Source organism: Ptychodera flava, chromosome 17 (genome assembly GCF_041260155.1).
Source record: "Ptychodera flava strain L36383 chromosome 17, AS_Pfla_20210202, whole genome shotgun sequence".
Classification (NCBI taxonomy): Eukaryota; Metazoa; Hemichordata; class Enteropneusta; family Ptychoderidae; genus Ptychodera; species Ptychodera flava.
This window is the reverse complement of record NC_091944.1, coordinates 31,210,538-31,224,274: the sequence shown is the minus strand read 5'-3', so window position 1 is coordinate 31,224,274 and position 13,737 is coordinate 31,210,538. Positions and strand designations below refer to the sequence as shown.

General features: G+C 36.9%; 1 pseudogene; it reads left to right on the top strand.

Annotated features, from left to right (window-relative positions):
* The window catches only part of LOC139116055 (transmembrane and coiled-coil domains protein 2-like), a 74,428-nt pseudogene extending 62,032 nt beyond the window's left edge, over window positions 1–12,396 (top strand).
* The last annotated feature ends 1,341 nt before the right edge of the window (window positions 12,397–13,737 follow it).

Here is a 13,737-nt window from a genome sequence, read left to right as displayed (position 1 = left end):
TTTTGTATCCACAAGTAAATGACAAGAAGTATTTTTATCACTAGACTGGTAATTTCACATACAGATGTCACACTGTAATTGTCTCATCAAACACTGTTGTTGAATGCACCGTGCAGTTGATATGTTCAAACTTAAGATGTGCATCTTGATAATGTCATTCTGTTTGGTGTATAGCTCATCATATTTTGGGGTAAAAGACAAAAAAAGGACATTGTTAATGAGTCTTCTCAAAGTTTGTCACAGAGGTATGGCTTTACAGATCTTTGATGTAAATCGGTCATTGGGTGAGGTGATAGTGGAAAGATTTCTGCAGTGCATCGTGCTTGATAAAATAGGTAACATTGGATTGGTGTTTGTGTAATCAATTATAATAGGGAAGTCAGACGCCAGGAAACTTAATCAGATAGCAAAAACACAATGACAGCAATCACAATAGCTTACATAAAATGATGAAGTAGATGATAATACAGTTGTTGATCAGGTCATGCTGTCAATCTTTCTTATAAACAACTTCATTTTGAGCGTATTTAAAGGGTTCAACGCACTCTTTAATGGTTCATGCTCCAAGTGATATCACATTTACATTTAGACAATTTCCATCTTCCTACTTTGAATTCAGTATATCAATATTAATCAATTGACCTGGCTTTTTTCTATCAAGAAATGAAATTGACTTTTTATGGCTTTTTGACATTTTTATGAACCTGCACAAACTTTGCTTTTCATCCGTCATGGCAAATTAAAATTTGATTGGGTCGGTTGTCTTTTATTAAAAATCAGTAAGAAAGAAAAAGTCAACAGGTCTTTGGACGCCTACAATTTCATGATCTGTGTGTATCATAGCTATCCATAAAACGGATCTGATGTGTTCAACTCTAGATTATATCTGCTGCACTTCATCTTACAAACGTTTTGCGACAATGAAGCACAGTCAAGTCATGTTTAAAGGAACTCTGTCACCTGCATTGAATTAGCCAATCACTGAATTTCACTTTGATGGCCACACAAAAACAAATGCACCACCAATATTATATACTGCTGCTGATATTCTGTCAGTAAATATAGATGACACGCCTCTTTTACCATATATGGACATATGCAAATGTCTATGACTAAGTAACTTAAAGGTCAAAGTTTACAATTATAGTTAGCTAACTCTATTCTGTTCTCTGTAGTCATCTCCTGGCCATCTAGGCACTAAAAATGCATAGACTTTAAATAAATAGACAGCAGGATTTGATGCATGTAGTAGCACAGCTGTTGAAGTGACAATAATTGTAACTTTTGTCAGTTTTTCTGCAATTTTGTTCCGTGTGTCAACTGCAGTTTCACCGTGTAATACCTAAAGGTATATTGAAACACACTGTAACAGACATCACAGTCACTTGATGACAGTGTGGATGTAGGTACCGGTATGTGATATGACGTGTATGCATTGTTACAGTGTACAGCTATTTTTAAATTGTAACAATGTATGCATGTCCCATGGTCATGTCACGTCCGGACATCCATTGTGGACAGGCTGTACTGAAGGTCAAATGTCAGATGTTACAACATCCTGTAGGGAAATGTACATTGTCAAGAAACTGCCAATGATACATACAACAAAATTTCATAAAATGTCAAAAAAGAAAAGTTAAAATCATGTATTACAACTACAAATTTGTATTTCATAACTTATAGATGAGCAAGTCCAAAAACTCAAATAGTGTTGTAGGACTAAAGTGAATATCATTTTTGTTTGCATTGAGAAAACGTTTTAATAAAGTAAACATCATTGAAATGGTGAAAAAATCTATTCTGACATTCAAAAATGCACATTAAATGGAGCTTTTGAGTCGTAAATAGTTCCATCAAAATTTGTCTCGAAAAAAAAAAGCTTGTACGTAGAGATATAGTTTGTGGATGAGGAAATACATTGCTGGCACATTATCAGTAATTTACCAAAATTCAGTTTTTGCCAGTATAAGATGTTTTTATCAAAGAGAACAGAATGGCAAGCCTCTAGTGCTGCCAGGGCAATATTGGGATGCATTGTGATAACCTGTGGTTAAGTCTTTGCTTTTATTCCAAGCATGTAGCCAACGTAACAATCTCTGTGTGTCGTATTGTCACTGATACGTAGAACCCCGGCTGCAAGAAATCTGAAATTGGTAGCAAGCTTGTCTGCTCCCCACCCAATCCGTGGCAGAGGCCATAGTGTGCCTACCATTGTAGTGTAGGTATTCTGCACCAGAAAAATGAAAATTTATGAAAAATATTTCTATCACTGCTGGTTTAATGGGCTTGCTTTACGGGTACTTATTGACATGAGGTGGGCTGGTTTGTCACACTGTCTGTGGTCTGTCATGCAAATCATGTAGATGAATAGCGCCCTCAAGAGTTCAAGCACTCAAGCTCTGTCCAGGCAATAAGACACAAGAAAAAGTCATGGATAATTTCACACTTTCAATATCAGTGTTCTGGTGAATTTCCAGTTCAAATGAGGATGAGTGGCTGACTTCTTTAGGATGCTGTAACATTATCACTTTCTTTCTTCTTTAGCAGCTTTATCTTCTGCAACTAAAATTTTTGCTTGTACCGTATATTGGCTACTCTGCAATCATATGCTCTAACTTAACTTCCAAAGTGCGTGGCTGAAATGAAATAAGCATCGTATTTATCCAGATAAAGCTTGTAACACACCCTGCATGACATGCTCTGGTGATCTCTGCTGTGTACACATTTTACGGCTGATCAAGAAGCATGCTTCGGCAAACAGCTTGAGTGAAAATTATGTAATATTTACCTTATGACCTAGAATGTTTAAGCAGATTTAGAAATTACCCTGACAACCTTGAGTTGTGTTGATTTCTTGCTTGATAAATAATGGCAGTCAAACACAAGATTTTAGTAACCACAATATCTACGTGTGCAAATACTTGTCCCTCCTTTTGTGAGTGTGAAGGGTCCTTGGAGGGTCCTGACTGGTAGCAGTGTAACTGAGTGGTTGTGTAGCGTTCCTAGTTTGATAGGAATTTGAATTGACCACACATTGCAAGTTTGTGTGCTTTGTACTTGCATTGAGACACAGATGCATTTGAAAACGGTTTCTTCGATGGTCAGGTTAGTGTGTTTGCTTAATGTGCTTATTCAGGACTCCGAGTTGCGACATTATTGTTTATAAGGACATGTGACTTACCCTATTTAGTGTTGCCTAACTTTATTTCATTGATTAATTTTGCAACCTTCATTCTTCAATATTTCCTCATACACTGATGAATTCATTGAAAATTTAAGCCCTGAAGGACACACTTATTATTCAAACACATCTATTTATGTAACGTTTTTGAAATATTATTTGAGACAGTTGCAATTTTTCAAATGGCTTCAAAGAATGCAAATTGATTTATTTGCGAGTAAAGTTTTGACATTGGATGCAAAGTACTCTTTCCTTTCAGTGGTGAACTAGGAAGCACCAGCCAAATTATAGGACAATTTAATCCCCCCCCCCCCCTTTTAATCTGCCAGAGTTTGGTGAATCTAATTGCTGCAGGATATATTGCATGATTTGTTGGTGCTTGAAATGAGTGAAATTCCTTAGATACAAAAATCTGATTATACCATATGTAGTGAATCCACACTGTTTAGGGTTCGTGTCAAAGGTCAGCAAGAAACAGCCTTTTTGATGTCTGCATTGGCTCCAGTTCCCCCTGTGTACTATGGTTTTGATTTGATCAATGCATATGAAATAGGGAGAATAGTGCCAAAACACCCCTGGGTACACGAATTAATGTCGTCTATTTGTTTTGTTCCGGTACTTGGTTTGTGTTCACCACTATTACTTGACTAACCAATGCATCAATAGATATTGTGGTTATTATTATCAATATGAATTGTAGCGTCAGCAGCAACTAGTGATTTAAATCTCAAGTGTCTAATTATGCAGTCTCTCAGAATGATAGGAAAAGAGTTACTGCGTGTGCATGTTTACTACCAGCACATCATGATGAGATCACCCCTATTTTCTGTTACTAAACATCAAAAACAAATGGATGATTATACTTTGTTTGTGAAACAAGGGATGTCAGGGTATAGTTGCACAATCTAACAACACAGTCAACAAGAGTAATCTAACGAAGATGAAAAATGTTATAGACAATAAGTAGCATTAACTGATTTCTGTTTTGTGATGACAACAGCCCCAAATTTGAGCAAGATTTAGACGATCGTGACGACACGTCGAGCATGACATCAGGGTCTGTGCCGATGGCCTCATCGCCGACGGCCAATCACAACGGCACGATGCCGATGGCCAATCTTGAACCGATTCTTGCCGAGCTGCAGGAAATGAGAGACGCACAAAACAGATTACAAGAAGCCATGGAAAACATTAAGGTAAGCTAACATCTTGCCTTGACCGGAAGACATGTAGCTGGAAGATGCTTTGGGAAGGCTTAGTGTCAGGAGTTCTTTTAACAGATGGATCAGTCTATCTTACACTGCAGTGCATTGTGTACAGAGCCAGTATGGCCATCTAAGGTCTGAGCTCAACGTTCTTGAGGTACACTCTCTCGGCAATGACACAAATTTGTCAGATTCACAAGTTTTACACATTAAAGGTATACAGTCACCTGTAATCTAAATATGCCCATATATAGTCAAAGGGGCGTTCCTTGGTATTCAAAATGCCTGTGTGAGGGTGCTGTTTTAGAAAGCGGCCACCTGCTTAAAATCTGTGATTGGTTAGATTTTCTCTTTCCATGGTAACTGTGGCAAAATTGGAACAGGTGACAGTATACCTTTAAAGGGTCTAATGAGTGCAAGCAAGGTACGGATTGTCACAGAAGCGTGATTCAGTATTCAGCTGATTAGCTTTTGCTGTATTTGATATCTACTTTGCAGGTACAGATGCAAACTGAGTATTCCTTCTTTAACCAAGCATTACAAGAAGAAAGGTACAGATATGAGGTGAGAATGCTATGAAAATTACACTACTTGCCATAGAATTTCACTGTTTCAATGCACAATAACACATAGATATGAGTCTTGGTAATGTCTATGGCATATGTACCAGGACCTGTCCACATGCAACAAGTAGGCAGTCTCTACAGTATTCTGCACATTGAGTCATATTCCATGAAAACACAACACTAGTCGCATTACACACCATGATTAGTTCTACTTGGAATGCGGATAGAGTCATCTTCAAATCCCAATCAGCCATTGCGTGTGAACAGATTACATTACGCTGCAGTACTCTAAATGAGGATGGTGTTTGCCCTCTCTATGTTCAGCTGCAAAGATCTAACTATTCATGCTTGAATGGAACACACTATCTAAAGTCGTCTTGGCATTCTACTTCTGGTCAATTTGATTACGGTTGCCTCCAATGCCAGCATTTCACAGGCACTCTCATTTTCATTAATCAGTACTCTGGTAATTCTCAAGCATCAAAGTTAGCTGCACATGAACAGAAAAATGCAACTCGCAATTTATTGACCTTGGAACAGCTCTCAGCTCTAAATATTGCCTGTCCATACTGCAACTTTCCATGTTTATTGCGTCCAGATTGCATTTTGCAAAACAAATGCCATCCACACAAGCGGCAACTTTGTGGCAATTATCCCCTCCCCTACCCCTGGCCGAGTGTCACTCATTGCACTCACATCATCTTGTGTCTCCCAACTACAGAGACTTGAGGAGCAACTAAACGACTTAACAGAACTTCATCAAAATGAGATGATGAACTTAAAGCAGGAGCTTGCCAGCATGGAAGAGAAAGTGGAGTACCAGTCGGATGAGAGAGCCAGGGATATCCAGGATGCCTTGGAACAGTGTCAAACCAGGGTCAGTACTTGAACAACTGACATAGATAGACAGCAAAACACACTAGACCAAAAGGAATTCAATCATGAACACTTTTAAACTGTTACATGTTTGGGACAAATTATCTCGATAGGGAGAATTTTTCACACAAGAGAAAGACTGTAATCAGGATAGCTGTGTCAAAATACATATAATATTTCTAGGTTCCTGATTGGGAGAAAATCCGGCTTTTGGTCTAGTCTGCCTTATTTACAGAGGGTGCCATAGTATTGTAGAATACAAGTCACCAGGGCATTACTGCTGTAGTGACACACTGTCTGTGGTGTAAAGCTAGCTCCATGAGATTACAGATCTCCCACTAAGAAGTGAATTACAAATAAAACCTGGATATATTATAAGCCTAGGTATTCAGTTGCTTAGATGCATCCATAAGCTCATCAGTATTTATCTTTCTGGCAGATTGGAAAAAAAAGTAGTCATGTTCTTGTGTGTTCATTTTGTGAGTCATGTTGAAGGATCAAGATTATAACAATGTAATTGATACCTCATCAGATGATTCAAAATTGACAATTTGAAAGTAATTTCCAATGATGACATTCTTTGATGATATTGAATTCACATTGTAACATGAAGCCAGAAGCCCAGAACAAAACTATCATCATTCATGTTAAAATTCATTACACCATGGTGCTGTCAACTTTTCAGAGTGAGATATCAGATGAGCCTTTTACATTTTTTCTGAACAGCTTTTTTTTTTTTTTATCAGTCCATCATCCAATGGGGGTTGGCCCAATTACAGGATGAGGTAATAACCCACTAACCCCCCCAATGGAGCACTGAGGAGTAAAGTGCCTTGCTCAGGGGAACAACACCGTGCTTTTTCTAAAACAGTGAATGTATTTTCTGATTGTTTTCCAAAACAGATATCCAAGATGGAGCTAGCCCAGCAGCAACAACAAGTAATTACTTTAGAAGGTTACGAGAATGCCAATGCGAGGGCGCTTCTCACAAAACTCATCAATGTTATCCTAGCAGTACTAGCGGTCATTCTTGTGTTGTTTCCACGGTAGCCAATCTCATCACACCCTTCATGAAAACAAGGTCAGTGATAATTAGTATAATATTTCTGTGAGATGTTCAAAAATTGTATCAGAGCTTTTAATTGCTTTGACTGCAAGCAGATTTGAAGATAAGATTTGTCGACCTCATTTCAGCATGTTTTGTATTTCGTCCAGTATCCCTAACTTTTCAGGTTTCTCAAAACTTCTCAAAACATTTCTCAAAGTCCTTGTCGCCAATACTATAAATGACAGATTATGTGATAAGTCACAGGTTCCTGCAAAAGGATCCGGGAATTATTTGCCCAAGTATGTTTGAACATACTTGCACACACCTAGATCGCCGCTCCTTCTCTGCAGCAGCTCCTGTCCTTTGGAAGTCTTTACCCCTGGACATAAAAACCTCTCCTGATGTCAACATTTTCAAAAGACGCTTAAAAACTTATATCTTCTAGAGAGCATTTCATTGTAACTCTAAGCGCCACTGAGCATTGTTTAACTTTGGATATTTGGCGCTTTACAACTTTTCTGGATAGATAGATAGAAAACCATGAAAAAACCATAATGGTTCTTTGGTTGGAGGTTTCAAACTCTATCATTGCAACTACTGTTGATGGCAATTATTTTATCTACAACTGATTAGAAACTCACTTGAAGCATCACAGAATCAGACTTGTGTGTGTTTACTTCACAACTAAAATTTTTTTGCTGGGTACTGTATGTCAACTTAATGTTGTTGTTCTTGTCTCTGGTCCGCTTCTCACAGGTTACGAGTATTGTCAACTGTGATAATTTCCGTCGTCATAGCAATTCTCTGGAAAAATTGGTCGTCAATAGAGGGCACTGTTACTGTGCTATACCAGAACTATGGACATTTATTTCCGAAATTATGACACGGGGGAGGAAAAAAGGACAATAAACTATGCTCATGGAAGAGCAGACTTTTTAAATATGGCTGAAGTCAATTTCTCTCTTGAGAGAAAGGACCTAAATGGTGAAATGTTGCAATATTGAGTATGACTCGCTACGAGAAACCTGTTGAGGGCGCTCCATCCCTGGATTTTTTCAAGGAGAGGTCACGCCCCCGACGTTTGCTGATTACTTTCACACCTGGTGTGAGGATTACGATAAACCTGTGCTGGCCACAAGTACCATAGGATCATGGGATCATGATTCCACAAGATTGCACAGCTGCGAAAAAAAAAAACAAGAAGGAAAAACTATAATAACAGGGTTTTCTCAAAAGAAGACTTTGGTTACATGTGTGTTTAGGGTGTTACACAAAAAATAAATTTACAAAATTAGGAACATGTCTTTGTGTCTGATAGTGTATTTGAACCATTGCTCAATGTATTTAAAAGATAAAAACAGAGAAAAAATGAGAACAAAAAATTAGATTTAATACTGTGTAAATGTATTTTATTCATAAGCTTAGCCAATATATTTATGAATTTCTTGATTTTCCATTTTACCATTCCACTGCTTGTTGGTGAATTCCGTGGACCAATTGGCTGTCTGAGAGTGTAACCATGGTTACAGAGACCGGTGATAAGGCTGGGAGTAACTAAGGCCTTTATATAAAATGTAAATAAAATTGAGAGACATATTCTGGTGATTATTTGCTGATGTTTTCCTCTGCCTTCTAAGATATGACATGTGTCCATCTCGTTTGCCAAGCTGTTGTCTGGATTCATTTTATAAATTTGTGAATATGGCATTATAATGTTAAAAGCTGCATCACAAAGGTTAGAGGTTATAATTTGCATAAAGAAACATGGGTTTGAATATCACAACAAATTTCTGTACCAAACAAGGACTGCTCATAATTCAGTTGAAATTCAACAGTTTTTTTTACTGAAAATGGTGCAATGTCTCTTCTTGCCAAGGTAACAACATTTAGAACTTTATGAAAATGTTTCATTATTCAAAATGCAGGCAGTATTGCATTACCAAAGTTTCAATTAATCTTAATATCCTGGAGCTGTTAGGTCCATGGTCAACTGCAGAGTACCACGGTTTTTATGGCCTCGGGTTCACTTTATTTCCAATGGTTCTGCCTTCTAGAAAATAATATGAATGTATTGTAACTTTGGGGGAGAATTTCATGTGACAGACTAGTGGCATTGCGCAGTTTGTTTTTTTACGAGAATCACACTTCCCCATCAAATTCTCTGTCATTTCTTGTGCAAAGAAATGCAAACTTTCAAATCAAAAAACGTGAAAAAGCATTTCTAGTCAAGTAAAGTAAGCTTTTATCTGAATGTTTGAGCTTTGCTGCTCAAGTCATGAGGTACGTGTTCATGAAACAAAAAAACGTGATTGAAATTATTCATAAAATGGAGACTGGATAAAAATTCACATGTATGTCAGGATTTCAATTCATCCTATCGACCAGTATGTTAGCTCCCTGACAAAGTGTTTCTCTGTTTCTGTGTCAACCTTTTTTTTCTCTGAAAAGATCATTCCAAAAAGTTGATTTATGATTTTGTACATCTTGCCACAGCTCTCATGGTCAGTCTTTCCTGTCAAAAGTTCAGGCATTATTTGATGGGTAAAAATCGCACAATACTGATAATAGGTAAGGTTTTGTTACAAAATATTTCATAAATTTCAAGTTTTTGCAGCCAGCTAGTCTCTCACAGTTGAAATATCTCATCCTTTTTAAAATACATTGCCCATTCATACTATCTTCTAGGCTTTTATCAACACTTACAATCAGTAGGTTGGGAGGTCTCACATTTACCATAAGAATTCTACACAGCACCTTACAATTGTTTTGAACCTATTAGAAATATACACAGATATTTTGTCCAAGAGAGTAATGTAATTTATAGGCAGCAAACAGTTATTAACATAAAAGTTACCCAAGACCTCTCATCGATCAGTCCATTCCATTTTAGGGGTGAGAGGCACTTTAAAAGGGAGGGGCAGGCAGTCAATTCCAAAATGAAATACTTCGTTTATGTAAAATACTTCAATATGCACAGCTGTCAAAATGTTTTTTTTTTATTTTGACATTCATTGTCCTGTTGCTACATTTAATGCTTTAAATAATATTTTTTGTGTGAAATTCTGAAAAAAAAAATTTTCAAGAGTATTCAAGGAATTTTTTTTGTAAGTAGTTATTTACAAATTCTAGCATGTATGTCAGTTGATTGAATATATTGTCCATAAGGATATTTATTTTGTTATACTTCAAATCTCTTTTGGAAGACTTGGTGTACCTCCATGTCTGTTCTTAGTCCAGATAGTTGCAGACAGTTGTCACACTCAAACAGCGCCCCCATTGGTCAAGAAAGGCGGATTACATCGTTTACAGAAGTGGAGAAGGCTTGCATGTGAACACTTTTTTGTACGTGTTATTTTACTACAGTTATTTTATACTTTTTCTTTCGACAGAGAGAATGTAATGCAATAAAAATGAACACAACTGATGGAATTTGGAAATGTTAATATTCAGTCACTTTTAATGACTTGTACAAGGTATTTTTATTGGTATGGTTGTCACAATTGTCTGCAAGCACCATTTGACTTGTCACCCCTTCCTCTGTCGTAATGGTATGATCCATTCAGATTCACTCATTTTGGATTTATTTTGCAGGACATTTGGAGGGTCAAAGTTCAAACAAGCCTCCAGTTAACACTGTCACTTTAGCCATAGATAACCAACTGTACAAGGAGTTTACCTACTGTATTCGTGACTTTAAAGGGATAACATCGCTGCTGTTTGTTGTTCACTCATTCATCAAATGCCTTTTCAAAATCTGCCATGAACCTGAACTGAAACATTGTTGCTCATACTTGACAGGAGTAGCACAGAAAAACTTCACTGAGATTTGAAATGTGTCAGAGCAGCTAATAGCTGATTACATTGTAGTATTGATGTCATTGCTCTCTCCACCTGTTCTTTCTATGAGCACAGTTTAAGGTATATTTTGCCGACCATCCATTCAGCATCTGGGTTCTGTTTATTCCACAAACCTTGACAATGATACAATATTTTCATGACGTAATGTCAAAAGACAGTGATTTATCCCTTCAAAGCTGTATCAGCTGTAACATTTGACTGATTATCCATTATTTCGTTGTTTGTCATTGTAATTTTATACACCCCCTTACCCATGTCATATGCATGCTCTTCATCTTGTCAACCCAGCATGTACTGTCAGTGTGTTACAGCTAATTGGCATGGCTAATATTTTATAATTCAACATAGTGAGGGAGAAAAATAAGAAAATGTATGTTTTCAAGAATGAGAATAATGAAAATGTCATCAAATATTACAGCTGTTGTCCTTATAAGTACAATTTGTGTAAATACTATAAAGTATATAGTTCAGCAATGAGTTTGTCACAAATAATGTTCTTGTGGTTCTTCGAAACAATGCATTTGTTACAGAAATATTTTCGTTTCAGTGAGGATATTTTTCATAGAATCAGAGATGAATGTTGAACACTTTAACCCATGAATTGATACCACAAAGTCTGAACACTACATCTGCAGTATGAATTTGTAAATGGACAGGTTTTAATGCCACTAATTTTGATATGTAATTCTACACAGCAGGGATTGGCATTGCCTTCCCATGGTGCACTGCAGCTCATTTACATAAAGTAAACAGCCAAGTTCAACTGTGTTTCAATGAGTCAATGCTTTCAGCTCTTACTTATTGTCAATATTGAGCTAGTTTAATATTATGCACTGATTGTTTTTCACTGTCAATACACTACAAGAGGGTAAGAATATAATATTTTGGACAATCAGACACACTTACTTTGATGTATAACATACAGCAATTTTGTGAAATACCAAAAACACCGTGCTTGCTAAAACAGTACTCTCTTTGTGAAATTGAGACTTAGATCAGAAAATGTTGCCACTTGAAGCTGCAGTGCATCTTGGGAAGGCTGTATCAACTCCCAGAAAGTTCCAGCTGCTGTTAGTTATTCACATTGGGTCTTACCGCTAACTCACTCTTGATTTTAATGTGTTTCTCATGATGGGAGTTTCTGTGTCAACACATCTCACATTACTTAGTTTTCTTTTACAATTTACCTTTTTTTATTTACTGTTACTAATTTACATGTCAGTCACTTTTTGATGTGGTTCATCAATCCAGGAAAGTGTTGCTAAGAAATCGCTCATGAGAAAAATTTACAGAATTTTAATGTTTTTTTCTTTGTATAAATTAAATCCATGCCAAAAAGCCATCTGAGCAATGTCAATGTCAGTCTTGCGTTAGAGTTCTACATTAATCTGTGTAAGCTTTCATCGTTATGAAGTGATTCAGCTAATTAAAAAGACAGTCGCGTCCATCCATTCACAGACAGTTTTTACTGTACATGCTGTTAAAAACGTTCAGCTCACCATCATTGACGTAGGAGAAAAAAATATTATCCATACTTTTTGTTGATATGTTTATCCTGGTAAACTTTGATGTGCAATTGGACTGGATAAATTTTTCTACAGTAGGACACACTCCTTATCAGCCCATGGTCTTTGAGCAAAATAAAATATCTTTTAAAAACAAGCTGTCAAGTTATGTCTTGCATTATGAAGTCTGTATGTGTATCTGTGTATGTGTATGTGCACTCTGTAAGCTCCCATTTGCTATACTGTTGATCTTGTAGTCATACTGGGCACTGGTGTGCATCTATTGTGTTTTGCATTGTCTTGAACAAAACAAAGCCAGAAAGGTTTTAAGATACCTACGTACTAGCATGCATATTTTGAAAGCTGTTGAAAGGATTCAGTCAACTGAATAATCAATAATATTTATCAACTAAATTCCTATGGTTCTTTCTTGAAAAGCGGACAGTTGTACATGGTCAAACAAAAAAGGAGTTTATTTCAGCTTATTGAATTACAAAAACACAGTTGAGAACAAGTCAGTTTGGAGGTATGCTTAATATCTGTGATGCTAAATTTGTCTTCCTCAAGGGTCAAAATGCCATGGTGAGATTTCTGACAACTTCAAACAACCAACAATGTTGAAGAAATAAAGCACTACTATATACAAAGATTGATGGATAATGATAACACATTCCACACTCAAAACTTATCATGCTTACTTTATGCATCTGGCAATTTTAGCCTCTATGTGGTTTTCCTGAGGATCATAGGAATGTAAGGACACAGTAGAGGTCTAGGTGGCAGAGAGTCAGTATTATGACCCACTCAGGTCATCTTCATGATCTGCTGTTTTCCAATATGCATATGAACATGAGTAAGGAAACCGAGGAGGCCAACATTTGGATGTTGCACACAAGGCTGACTATATTAAATCAGCATGTAGGATTGACTCCTGTGAGCTGGATCGAATGTCAACTGATACCATACAGCTGATTTCAGGTGGTTTTAGAACTCATGCCAGTGTGGGTACATTTACCAGGAACAATTGTCTGCATGTTACATTAAATGTTGACATATGTTTTTGGAAAAATCAAGGTTGGTAAATTATATCACACTTTGCCTTTTGTAGGTTGAATGAAGCCACCCATTAATACATAGAGATAGTCTAGCTTATACCTCCATGATGAATGGGGAGCCAACAAGTGGTTGTCTAAGCTTGACATGTGCATGTATTTTTTAGACCTGAGCAGGGCTTCTGTGCAGCTACTCAGTAGCCTTTAACCAATTGGTTGGCTGAACTCATTGATTTTGTTGAATTCGGAACAATCAATCAGTCACTTAATAGCCCTAGTTTCAGAATCCTTGAGTTCCTGTTCATAATGACAAAATACTAATCTAATATAACCTTTGGAGATGCCGCATTTGACAAGGCCTGACAGAGCACACAGATGAGTGCTGTATAGCGCCCCCACAAGACCAACATGTACTGGTATGGTAAATAATTACCAGGTTGTCGATT